Raw genomic sequence first — 12563 nt, 5'->3', positions numbered from 1 at the left:
CGTCAAAACTTTGCAGTATGCATATATTCTGTTAATGGTAAACTTTTCTCTTCATTCCTCTTAATATGTATTTCATGTTTGTGAGTCCTTGTGCATATTTGAACACGTGTATACATGCCATCTTATTGAGCCCATTTCTAACCTGTCAAGTTTTAGAAAAATAATCATTGAATTTTGGTATAGTCTTTACTATCATAAGTATAATACAGAACAATCAGAAACAGTTTTGAAACACTGAGACGATCTTTTAAATTGTTCGTTGTGTCCTAATAAAACTCGTTATGTTATGCCATATCCTAATATAACTAGTCCTAACGTAGTTATCAGTTTCTGAATCTGTGTTACATGTGGAAGAATGTATTATTGTCTCCACTGTTCACCTTCTTTCCTCGTAAGAGGATTATGCATTACTGCTTTTTTTCTGTAGTGGGTGAGAATACTTTAGTCCTTCCTGTGGGAACAGTGTACTAGTCCACCCCAATGATGTAAGGCTTGTAAAGTGACTTGCTTTGGCCAACAGAGTATAAGAGAAAGTGGTAGATGCCATGACTAAGTAAACATTTAAAAGCCATAATGTGGCTTCTCCATTGATCTTTTCTCTGTGCCCTGAGAGTAGACATGTCCCAGACTGGGGCTGTTCTTTTAGCCTCAGAAGAAGATATGGGGAGCAGAGCTAAGATGACCTGTAGTGACCCCTGGCCGATACATAAAGTGAGTAAAATGTAAGGAAAGGAAAAGTAAACCTATGTTATGATAAGCTCTCAAGAGTTGGAGATTTTTGTCAAGAACTATGGAAGGTCTAAAATTTTACCCTACTTGCAAGCCAGTAAGTTAGTCTGCAATAGGATCATGGATGTTAGCAGAGGATTACAGATTCCTGGCCCAGAATCAGAAGGTAGTTTACTACTCACAGCAATCCCAGTAGCTTGAAGATCAAAATTTGTGCTGGTTACCTGAGCCCCAGTTTCCATAGGGCGAGGTAAAGAGGGCCAGGTGACAAACGCACATACAGTGTGTTGTGTTACAGGTGAGGAATCCTGAGTGTAGGGAGTCTAAATCTTCTATAAAGAGAGGGAGGTATGCCGGCCCAAGGCTTCTCAAGGAGACATCTCTGACTTCTAAGGCTATAAACAAACCTGTCCTTTGCTGGAGGGGGAGGTATCTTCATCTTCCAAGGGTGTTTACTGTACAATTGTCCCTAAAAGATAGCCTGGAACAAAGACAGTCTGTAGATGCACCATCCTGCAGGAGACCTATGGGGAATGGTCCCCCAGCAGTTTTTAGTAAGGTATAACGTAGCATAAGTCATCAATACACTGTACTGGAAGTTTATCTTTTACCATTTCACATCTATCAAGGACTCTTCACTGTTTGAGTTATCATACAAATAACTGATTTATTGAGTGCTTATTATATATGTGCACTGCATTGTACTAGGAACTAAAACATGTATAACTTCGGTCTGTAACTGAATAATTATTATTTCTGTTCTGTATGTAAGAAAACTAAATGCCAAAGAGGTTAGTTTGTCCAAGGTGATACTATTGTTAATCTGAGGAGCCGAGATTCAGACTTGGGTGTTTTGGACCCCGAAGTGTGTGTCCTTCAAGCTACTCCTTCCCCTTATCTATTATTTTAAATTGGATGAATACACTACCAAGTCTTTCTGATGAAAACATCAGCAAAAAAATGAGCCAAGGAAAAATTCCTTTTGTGGCTTAGATCTACTCATTCATCAGACTCCACCCAACTGGATTGTCACCCATCCCTCACATTTCCATTTTGCCTTAGGATACTGTGATGGGATTTTGGCCCTCCACTCAACCTAGCTGTCAAGTAACTCTATCACAAAAGAGGATAGCAGGTAGATTGTGTGTCTTTTCTTGTATTTTTCTAATTAAACACAAGTTGGCCTCTTTAAACCATTGCTTTCCATTCTAACTGGTTGTATCTGCACCCATGGTTTCTGGGACCTACATTTTCAGAACACTTGTGTACTTTGTTAAGCAAATTTGGGTTTTTGAAGGTTGCTTATAGTTTAGTAACCACTTGGAACAGTGCTACTGCCGATTTAGGATTCGTAACAAAAGAAATTAAGGAATAGGTATTTAGCACAGCCCTTTAGCAATCTCAAGATCTATTGTGAGAACAAAATAAACTTCTAAATGAATGCAGGTGAGAGTTTGTATATGTTCTTTTGAGATTTTGTATATGGAATAATTAAGGGCCTGATTCAAACAAGTTAATTTAGTAATTTAGCCTGGTTTGCTTTTGGGGAAATTTCACTGAAATTGTGTGTGTGTGTGTGTGTATAATACAATATATTATATATAAATATAAATATAATTTATATATAATATAAAAATAATTTATATATAACATAAAAATATTATATAATATATATAAATATAAATATATATATGTAATCTCATATGTATATATATATAATGTTAAGCTTGGAGGGAGACAAGACAGAAATGGCATCTGCCTCCATAGATTGTATAGCCAACAGAAAGCAAGAGACATTAATAAATAGTGTATAAAATAATAACTATAACAAATGCTACAAAAGAAAACCCATATCATGCCAAGAGAACTTATAAAAGAAAGAAGTGAACCAGTCTCTATGGGGAAGGTAATCAGATTCTATTTTTTAAAAATTATTATCCACAGGTAAAGAGGTTTGGATACAGCAAATATGCCATAGATAAATGGCCTTTTTCCACAGACATCTGTATTCCAGAAAATCACCAACTTAAACAAACATCATCACAATTTCTATGCAGTGAATAGCAGGGAAATTTTTTCTACCATGTTTAAGTTGCAGAATAATTTGAACTGGTAAACCAGAAGGTTGACAGTCATATTCTCTTGAATAGTTGGGTCAACAAATATCATGTTGAGTGCTGAGAACTATTCCAGCACTGAAGGAACTTCCATTCTACTGGGAAGGTAGGAACTATGATACAGATGAATAAGAATAGATTAAATGTGTATACACACTGAAATGAGTAGATAAATGGTAGTTTTGCCATCCTTATAAGGAGAGGCATTAAGAAAGACTGTTTTCTTTCCTTTTACAGTTTCAAAAGACAGAGAGCAAACAGAATTTTTTACTACTATCCTCTATATTTTTTTCAGCAGTGATGCGGAACAAACTATGACATTAGTCAATTAAGAATATGTTAAAAATTGTCACATTCTCATGACAATTTAGTATTTGTCATTAGTTTGCATTATAATTAGGTACATTTGAAAACATAATTGTTGATCCTTACTGAAAAAAACATTTTAAATAAATTCATATGTTCAGAAAATACAGTGGTCTTTATACACATTGGAATAATGGATGAAATTTAATAATTTTGAGAATCCAAATTAAAGTTTTTCTTTTGAATTTCATTTAAAAAACCTATTTCTCTAAAGAAATTCCTGTCCTTCTTGAGAGACTGTGGCTGTATAAAAATCTGCATGTATGTATGTATGTGTAATATATGTTGTTTACACACATACACACAATTTCAGATAACACACGATACACTAGAGATGTAAAAATTTCTAAAATGTAAGTTTTTTTTAAGCTTATGAATTTGAGACAGAGACTACATGTGCAAGCAGTGAAGGGGCAGAGAGAGAGGGAGGAGAGAATCCCAAGTAGGCTAGCACAGAGCCCAGTATGGGGTCAGTCTCACAAACTGTGAGATCATTACCTGAGCCAAAATCAAGAGTCTGACGCTTAACTGACTGAGCCACCCAGGCACCCCTAAAATATTAAGTTAATATATATATGTATCACATAAAATATACATATTTTAGAAGTAAATCATACTGGTCATGTGGACATAACTTAAAATTTTTGTAGTATGATAATGTTAATTTGAATTAATAACTTTGTTTCCCATGTTCTCTGAATCTGATCTAGGCATTTGGGTATTACAATAAATACTTAAAGGTTTACATGACATTAACTCTGATCATAATATTAAAATTTTTTTATTAGAAACCTGCTTACAATTGGTCAAACTCTTCAGAATTAGTTGAGAAATAAGAAACATATTTCTGGGGCTTTTTTTCTTTCTGGTCTATGGTTAAATCACAGGCCTTTGAGGACTTTTGAATCGTATTTTCAGATTATCAATATTCAAGCTGTTTAGAGTGAGAAAATCACCTCTCTAAAGGTTTGCCAAAGTTTTGGTGTGTAAAGCCATTCCTATTTTTTTAGAAATTATTTTCTCCTTAGTGAAAACCAGCAAAAAGCATTTCACTGGTAGAAATACAGTTGATTATCTCCTCTTGATGGAAACGAAATTAGCCAAAATGATTTTAGCTCATTTGTCTTCTCTTTCTCTAACAGTAGATCCTTTCCTCATACACAATAAATCCATCAGTGGGACAGCCCAAAACATGATCATCATTCTTTTTGCTTTTGGCTTTGAGATAAAACAAATATCTTTAAATAGTTTGTAAATTTTTTGTAATCAGGAAGGATTGATGTCAGTATTTCAGTATAGTTGCTTGGACCTTTATATACACTTTTATTGCTTAATATTATTAATATGACTAATTCCATGTAAGTGTAACTATTTGAGCTTTCAAAATGGTTTTGATTTCTTTAAAAATGAACAAAGAAAGTTAGTTAACTTCTGTTTTAGTCTTCCTAGTTTTTTGTTTGTGTTGTTATTGTTGTTGTTTTTCCCATAATGGCTTTCAGAAATGCAAAGGAAGTAGGTGAGTTCACTCACAAAGTGTGTTTGGAAGAGAGCACATTGTGATTTTGGAGGTTTTGATGATGGAGGTAAAGGCTGCTATTATAAGTTTAATCTCTATATTAGCAAACCATCAGTAGGGTTGTAGCATCAATGAAGGGATACATTTTTTTTTCCCATTTGTATAGAAAACGATGCTAGCACTAATCGAGCTGCATGAATCTTAAAGCTAAGCTTCTGATAATACCTTTACTGTACTAACTCCACAGTAGTGACAGACATGCTTTCAGAGCAGAAGATACTTTTTCTTTGGCTTGGAAGCCAAAGTACATTTTTCCATTCAGTAAATGTGTCTGTCAACATTAAATTGACCAGTAAAAAATACTACCCTCGACATTGCTTTTTAACTATTCTTAGGGAATCCAAGAACACACTATATATGCAAACACTTCTCTATAGGAGATAATATTTTCTATCAACTTATCCCTCTATTTGTAGCATATTCCAATGAATTAAATATTTTAAAAATATGAGGTAAAGTGGAAGATGTGTTATTTAAAAGCTAGGTGGTTTAATCCTTTAATAGTTTCCTTTTTTCCCCAGTCCACTTTGTTCACTTTGCCCACTCTGCTAAATGGAACATAATGCTGCCCAGCAGTTGATTTGTTTGTTCTGACCGTACTGAACATTGACACTGACCTCTGCTTACTCAATTCAGAATAGACCTAATGTTGTTTATAACAACGGCAAAAATAAACAATGATGCGGGTTGCATATTAGTTCATGGATTCCTCATATTAATATTTTAAGCCAAAGATGTGACAGCCATTTAAGTCCATTGTAGATAAGATCAAGTTATAAATTTATAATTCAGAATTCTATATAAGTATGATTATGAAGGATGGTCTCTAATAGTTTAGATACTTTTCATCTTCTAAGCTTAAAACTGAAAAACTATACCACTGACAAAGAAGATAGTTTTTAAGGTTGTTTTTGTATGACATTTTATTCCTAAATGACATATTTTTAATAGACTTTGTTTTTTAGAGTAGTTTTAGGTTCACAGCAAAACAGAGCATTAGTTATAAAAATTTCCTTTATAACCTCTGTTCCTACATACTCAGAGCCTCCCCTACTATTAACATCCCACACCAGAATGTTACATTTATTATAATCAATGAACTTGTACAAATACATCATTATCATCTAAAGGCCACACTTTACGTTAAGGTTCACTCTTGGTATTGTACATTCATTGTATGGGTTTTGACAAATGTATAATAACTATATTCACCATTATAGTATTATACAGAATAGTTTCACTGCCCTAAAAATCTTTTATGCTGTACCTATTCATCTCTCACTTCCCACTAATCCTTGGCAACCACAAATTTTTTTTTTTTACTATCTCCATAGTTTTGCCTTTTCCAGAATGTCACATAGTTAAATCATATACTATGCGGCCTTTTCAGATTGGCTTCTTTCTCTTAGTAATATGCCTTTAAGTTCCTTCATGTCTTTTCATGGTTTGATAGGTCATTTCTTTTCAGTGCTGAAGAATACTCCATTTTCTAGATGTGTCATGGTTTATTTACCCACTTACTTAATAAAGGGCATCCTGGTTGATTTCGAGTTTTGGTAATTATGAATAAAGCTGTTATAAACATCCATGTGTAGGTTTTTGTGTGGGCACTACTTTTCATATCATTTGAGTAAATACCAAGGAGTGTGTTGTTGGTGGGAATGCAAATTGGTGGAGCCACTCAGGAAAACAGTATGGAGGTTCCTCAAAAAATTAAAAATAGACCTACCCTATGACCCAGCAGTAGCACTGCTAGGAATTTACCCAAGGGATACAGGAGTGCTGATGCACAGGGGCACTTGTACCCCAATGTTTATAGCAGCACTCTCAACAATAGCCAAATTATGAGAAAAGCCTAAATGTCCATCCACTGATGAATGGATAAAGAAATTGTGGTTTATATACACAATGGAGTACTACGTGACAATGAGAAAGAATGAAATATGGCCCTTTGTAGCAACGTGGATGGAACTGGAGAGTGTTATGCTAAGTGAAATAAGCCATACAGACAAAGACAGATACCATATGTGTTCACTCTTATGTGGATCCTGAAAAACTTAACAGAAACCCATGGGGGAGGGGAAGGAAAAAAAAAAAAAAGAGGTTAGAGTGGGAGAGAGCCAAAGCATGAGAGACTCTTAAAAACTGAGAACAAACTGAGGGTTGTTGGGGGGTGGGAGGGAGGAGAGAGTGGGTGGTGGGTATTGAGGAGGGCACCTTTTGGGATGAGCACTGGGTGTTGTATGGAAACCAATTTGACAATAAATTTCATATATTGAAAAAAAAAACAAGGAGTGTGATTGCTGGATCCTGTGGTAAAAGTATGTTTAATTTTATAAAAACTGCCAAATTATCTTCCAAAGCAACTGTACCTTTTTTCATTTCTACCAGCAAAAGTATGAGAGCTCTTTTTGTTCCACATCCTCTCCACATTTGGTGTGGTCAGTGTTCTAGATCTGGGCTGTTCTGATAGATGTAGTGGTATCTCATTGTTCTGACTTATAATTTCCTAATGACTATGGTGTGGAACATATATTCAGATGCTTATTTGCCATCTATATATCTTTGCTGAGAAGTATCTGTTGAAGTCTATTGCCTATTTTTTTTCAGATTATTTTCTTATCGTTGAGTTTTAAGGGTTCTTTATATATTTTGAATATCAGTTCTTTATAAGAGAGGCATTTTGCAAATATTTTCTCCCAATCTGTGACTTGTCTTCTCATTCTTTTGACAGTGTCTCTCACAGAGAAGTTTTAAGTTACAAAAGCCAGCTTACTAATTATTTGTTTCATGTATCATGACTTTGGTGTTATATCTATAAGTCCTCACTGTACCTGATGCCAGCTAGATGTTTTCCTGTATTATCCTCTAGGAGTCTGATAGTTTTGTGTTTTACATTCAGTTTGTGATCCATTTTTAGATAGTTTTTGTAAAGGGTCTAAGGTCTCTGTCTAAATTACCTTTTTGTATGTGAACGTCCAGTTGTCTGAGCACCATCAATTAAAATATCAAATTTCTATTGGCAAAAATCAGTTTGTGGGCTAAACATTTTAATTTCATACTTTACCCTGCAATATTCCTAAGAACTTTACTGAATTTATCACATTTTTTGCATTTAGTTTTTTCTGTGTGACAGATATCAGACTGCTATCATTAAAGACTGAAAAAAAAAAAAAGACTTCAAAGCTCTAAATTCTCTAATACAGTTTCCTCAACCAAAAGCCTTTAAAGAGACCTTGGAATCCTCAGACTTTTGATGAGCGTTCTCAGTTTTGTCATGAAATTGTCATTTCAGCCTGTAGAACTCTAAAATCACCTTTTATACAAATCAAAGGAGCTAATCAATTAGTCATTTCCAGTGACACAGAAAAGTAACAATAAATAAAAAGAACATCAACCAGTCATTTATCTGTTTTGGGCTATTATACCAAAATTGTTGATCTAATGATCTCAGAAAGATTTGATCAGAAAGCAGAAAGGAGTGATTTAAAAGTTCTTTCAAAGTGGTGCAAGCTTCCCATAAGTCTACTCCACCCCCTCTGCTATTTCAAGGAATTGAACTTATTTTAGTATGATATGAAAACTTTAGTGTGGAAACAGTAATATTGTTCTAGAACTGTTTCTTAGGGGCTAAGGATACCTTATGACTAATCTGGACCTACCACATTTCTGTCCAGGTGAGTGTATGGAGAAAAATAGAACCAGCCCATCCTCAAATCGATACCAATGAATATTGTAAATCAAAGAGGTTACAAATTTAAAAATCATTATAATTTAAAATTTTTTCCATACCCTGCCTCTTTCCAAGAGAAATTTTAGTGTGTTCTTTTTTTAACTTACAGAAAAAAGATTAATACAAATATCATTGAAAGGGAAAAGAGATCAAAGAGAAGGGAAGAAACAAACATGCTTACTGCAGGGTTTAATGTGACTGCTGTAGTTAGGCATTGGTTTGGTTCTGACCTTCCTGGAAGGGGAAAAGGGAGATGTTATGAATAACATAGGCTTTTTTTTTTTTTAAATTTTGTTTTGTTTTCTTTTTTTATAATGAGGAAAGTGAATTCAAACTATTTCTTAGAAAGGGAGTTAACACTAAGTCTTATACTAGCAGTGCCCTTCTTAACATTTTTATGGCAAAGACAGAAGCAGAAAACACATAGTTGTTTGTGATAGTGAACAAAACAAAAATGATGATCTTCTAACATTGAAACACTATGTGTTGTAATTTTTCATTTGGTGTAGTTGTTAATCTCTGCAGAAGTTTAGTGCAACTCAAAGGCAAAAGAGCCTCAGGTACCTTGAGGACTGACAGAATTCTAAATTCCTTACACTAGGTCTTCAATTTGAGTGTTCATGAAAATCTAATAAAATCCTTGTGTGAAATACAGATTCCTGGGCTCTTTTCCAGGAACATCTGATTTAGTCAGTTTAAGATTCAGCTATCCGTATTTTTAACAGTTCTGTGATACTACTGTAATTCAACTAGTCCAGCTAGCATTTGAAAAACACTTGGACATTCTTGGACATTCCTTTTCAAATTTATTTTGTGCTAGTCAACAATTTTTATAGGAATTTGATAAATAATTCAGTGTTACAGGATCTAAAGACAGCCTAGATGGCAGATATTGTATAGTGCTGAGTAAGGGCAGGTCTACAATGGATCATGCAGATGACAGGACTTTTATTCTACTATAAAAATTATAGAGCCAGGCCCATATCCTAGTCTAGACAAGAGGCCAGCCACCCATAGATGTCTTCGGGTCAAGGCCAGATTTTCTTCAAGTAAAAATTTGAGTTTGCTCCAGCACTTAGGTCACTGATTAGTTCAAATGTCAAGTTAGAATCAGTCAGAGATAGTTTTTGTTTGGAAATCTTTGGAGACAGTGTTACCTGTGTCACATCATAGTTGTCCAGAAAGCCTTAATGATCCTGTGCAGGTCTCCAGGTATGTCTGCCAGAATGAGTGAACTGCAAAATGTTCCCTAGACAACTGAATACACTGACCTCTTTTACAGTGCTATTTAATATCGATCAGATGAATGTTAAGAAACGTCTGCCAGAGGCAGTGGTTTTTGTTTCATCAAGGTTAATGATAATTCATTCTTCCAAACAGCTGGTGGATCCCAGAGCTCTTTGTCTCTTAAGACCACTCCTGTTTAATGAACACCAAGCCATTACATCAGCATTTAGGAGACCTAAAATACTGAGTTTTATTTCTTATTAATTAAAGGCCCCTGGTCCCAGCCTCTGATGGTTAACTGGTAACATTCTTTTTTTTTTTTTTAACATTTATGTATTTTTTGAGAGACAGAGACAGAGCATGAGTGGGGGAGGGGCAGAGAGAGGGGGAGTCACAGAATCTGAAACAGACTCCAGGCTCTGAGCTGTCAGCACAGAACCCAACGTAGGGCTCAAATTCACAAACTGAGAGATCATGACCTGAGCCGAAGTCAGACACTTAACCAACTGAGCCACCCAGGTGCCCCTAACTGGTAACATTCTAAAGCATATCTATATATAAATGTTCATTAAACACCACTATTGTTTTTTGTACCAGAAAGAATGATGAGATGGACATTTTCCCTTTTTCAAATCAATTTCTCTTAAGTGGAAGATTGAGTTGACATGCCAGGTCTTGCTAGCTGCTCAAGAAGACACTTATATAATTTTTGACCTCTTATGAGAAAATAGCTTGATTGTCCCTTTTCATGAATTTGTATCAGATAAAATAATGTCACTTCCAGTACACATCACTAGGCTTATGGATGCTATTTTTGTCTTGCCTTAATTTCTAGGTGCCTTGCTTCATGCTCTAGGTGATTGGTTTCTCTTCTAGATATTAACATGGGTTTTATATCCATCTTGGTAAATGACATCACTCTGCCATTAATTAACTAAGTATACTTATAAAACTTCCAGAATCTGTACATGCTTTTCAGTTGAGGACTTAAAAAAAATTCTTTTTTGACACAAAAAGTACTCTTGCCTTAAAAACACTGCCTTCCCCCCCCACAATTTTAATTTACTTTAAGACTTGATTATGAGTGTTTTTAAGTGGTAGTTTTGATGCAGTTCTGTTGTTTACTGAAAGTTTTATAAATGTGGTTAATTTTTAAAGAAAACATGTTAAGTCAGAAAAATGGTTGTTGTAGTGGATGAGTACCTCAAATCTCATAAGAAGTATGTGGAAAAGGCAATTTGAGACTTCAGATATTTTCAAAACCTTTCCTAAAACATATTTTACTATAAGCACATAGTTTTCCATTGTTGTGCCTATCACATTATTTTTTGAGCAATGAGTTGATTGATTAGTTAATGCTCTTATATTAAGTATAATTTGTGAAGAGATTACCCAGAGAGGTGCCCCTATATAAATTAAGACACAGATTGACAAGTGCCTGTTTAATTTTAACTTTAAGGAGTGGCATAGCTAATTGAACAATTGTGGGACTGATTATAGTGATCAAATAAAGGTGAGATGTTTGGCAAGGAATCTTCGAGAAGATGAGTTTTGACAGATTTTGTAAGAAAGAGGAGAGATAAACTTGGACTGGGAAAATAGAAATATCATTCAAGTTGAATAAATTGACAGATGGCTAAGGGTATAAGGGATAGTAAGTGTTCTCTTTAGGACCATGAGGAATGACCTCCCTTCTTTTTCAGGGTCTGCTTCTGCTCAGATTGGTTCTTAGTGTAGAATCAGAAGCATTTGGAAGATTGACTAAGTTATTCTGCACGTTGCACCTTATGAAATGAAGGCCTGACCAGTGAGTTTATTTCCTATGGGCCAGACAACCGGCAGCAGTGGAGATGGAGCAGGAGTGCCCAGTTTCTGATAGACAGGGTATTATGCTGCATTGCACAACCAAATCATCCCCTAGTCATTGGATCTCTATTACCCTAGGCATTGTAGTCTTGCAGAGACGATAGAAGTGTCCAGCGTGCAAGGCTTTAGGTTGTGTAACTTTCATTACCCATTTAATCTTTTTTGTTCCAATTTCTTCTTGGGCAGAAACTTCAGTAATCTTTTAAGATAAGATTGATTCTCTATTACAGTGGTGTATTTCACCTGTTATCTTCTTAGTGTGTATTCTTAAATTGGCTGAGTATTTTTGGACTTCTTATCTTGGTGTGTTTTCTTAAATTGTGATGGAACTGGCCTTAAAAAAATGTAACCATCCTTTCATGGGATTCATTATTAACATGGCTTTGGAATATGACAGATTTTTTTTTTAAGAGGAAAAAGCCAACAACTCCAGAAACCTTACATTTTTTGGTCTGTATTCAAGAGCTGATATTTGTTTTAGACTTGCTATGTATCAGGCATGGTCTAAACACTGGCAATACAAAGCTGTATGTGGATAGTCACTGATTCCAGAACACTGCAGCCTGATAGGAATAGTCTGAGTGCGCTAACAGTTCTAGAGACTCAGACAACCCACTTTATTTCAAGAATGTGGCATGCAGTTTGAGGTCTGATCTTTTGATAAAAGCCCCTTTAGCTGATCCTTATGTATTGGTCTGTAGAGTGTCTGTGGCTTAGATATATTTTTTAAAGTAATGATAATCTTGGAATCTTAGTGTCATCTTTTATTTAATTTGAACAGACTAATGATTTGTCATGGAATTCAAGGTCTACTTTCGTGTCATATTCAGTAATGTTTTAAGTTTCTGCACTTTTCAAGTTATAACATATTTAGGATGGAGGAGCAAACAGCATGTTTGTATTATTTTGACAAATGAACCTTAATGTATAACAATTTTAAAGACTAGTA

The 12563-nt window shown here is 34.9% G+C and overlaps 1 protein-coding gene across 7 annotated transcripts in view; it reads left to right on the top strand.

Annotated features, from left to right (window-relative positions):
• The window catches only part of IMMP2L (inner mitochondrial membrane peptidase subunit 2), an 886893-nt gene that overhangs the window by 699298 nt on the left and 175032 nt on the right, over positions 1 to 12563 (top strand). The gene's annotated exons all lie outside the window — the stretch shown is intronic.

Source organism: Panthera onca, chromosome A2 (assembly GCF_046562875.1).
Source record: "Panthera onca isolate mPanOnc1 chromosome A2, mPanOnc1 haplotype 2, whole genome shotgun sequence".
Classification (NCBI taxonomy): domain Eukaryota; kingdom Metazoa; phylum Chordata; class Mammalia; order Carnivora; family Felidae; genus Panthera; species Panthera onca.
This window is presented reverse-complemented; position numbering and strand designations above follow the sequence as displayed.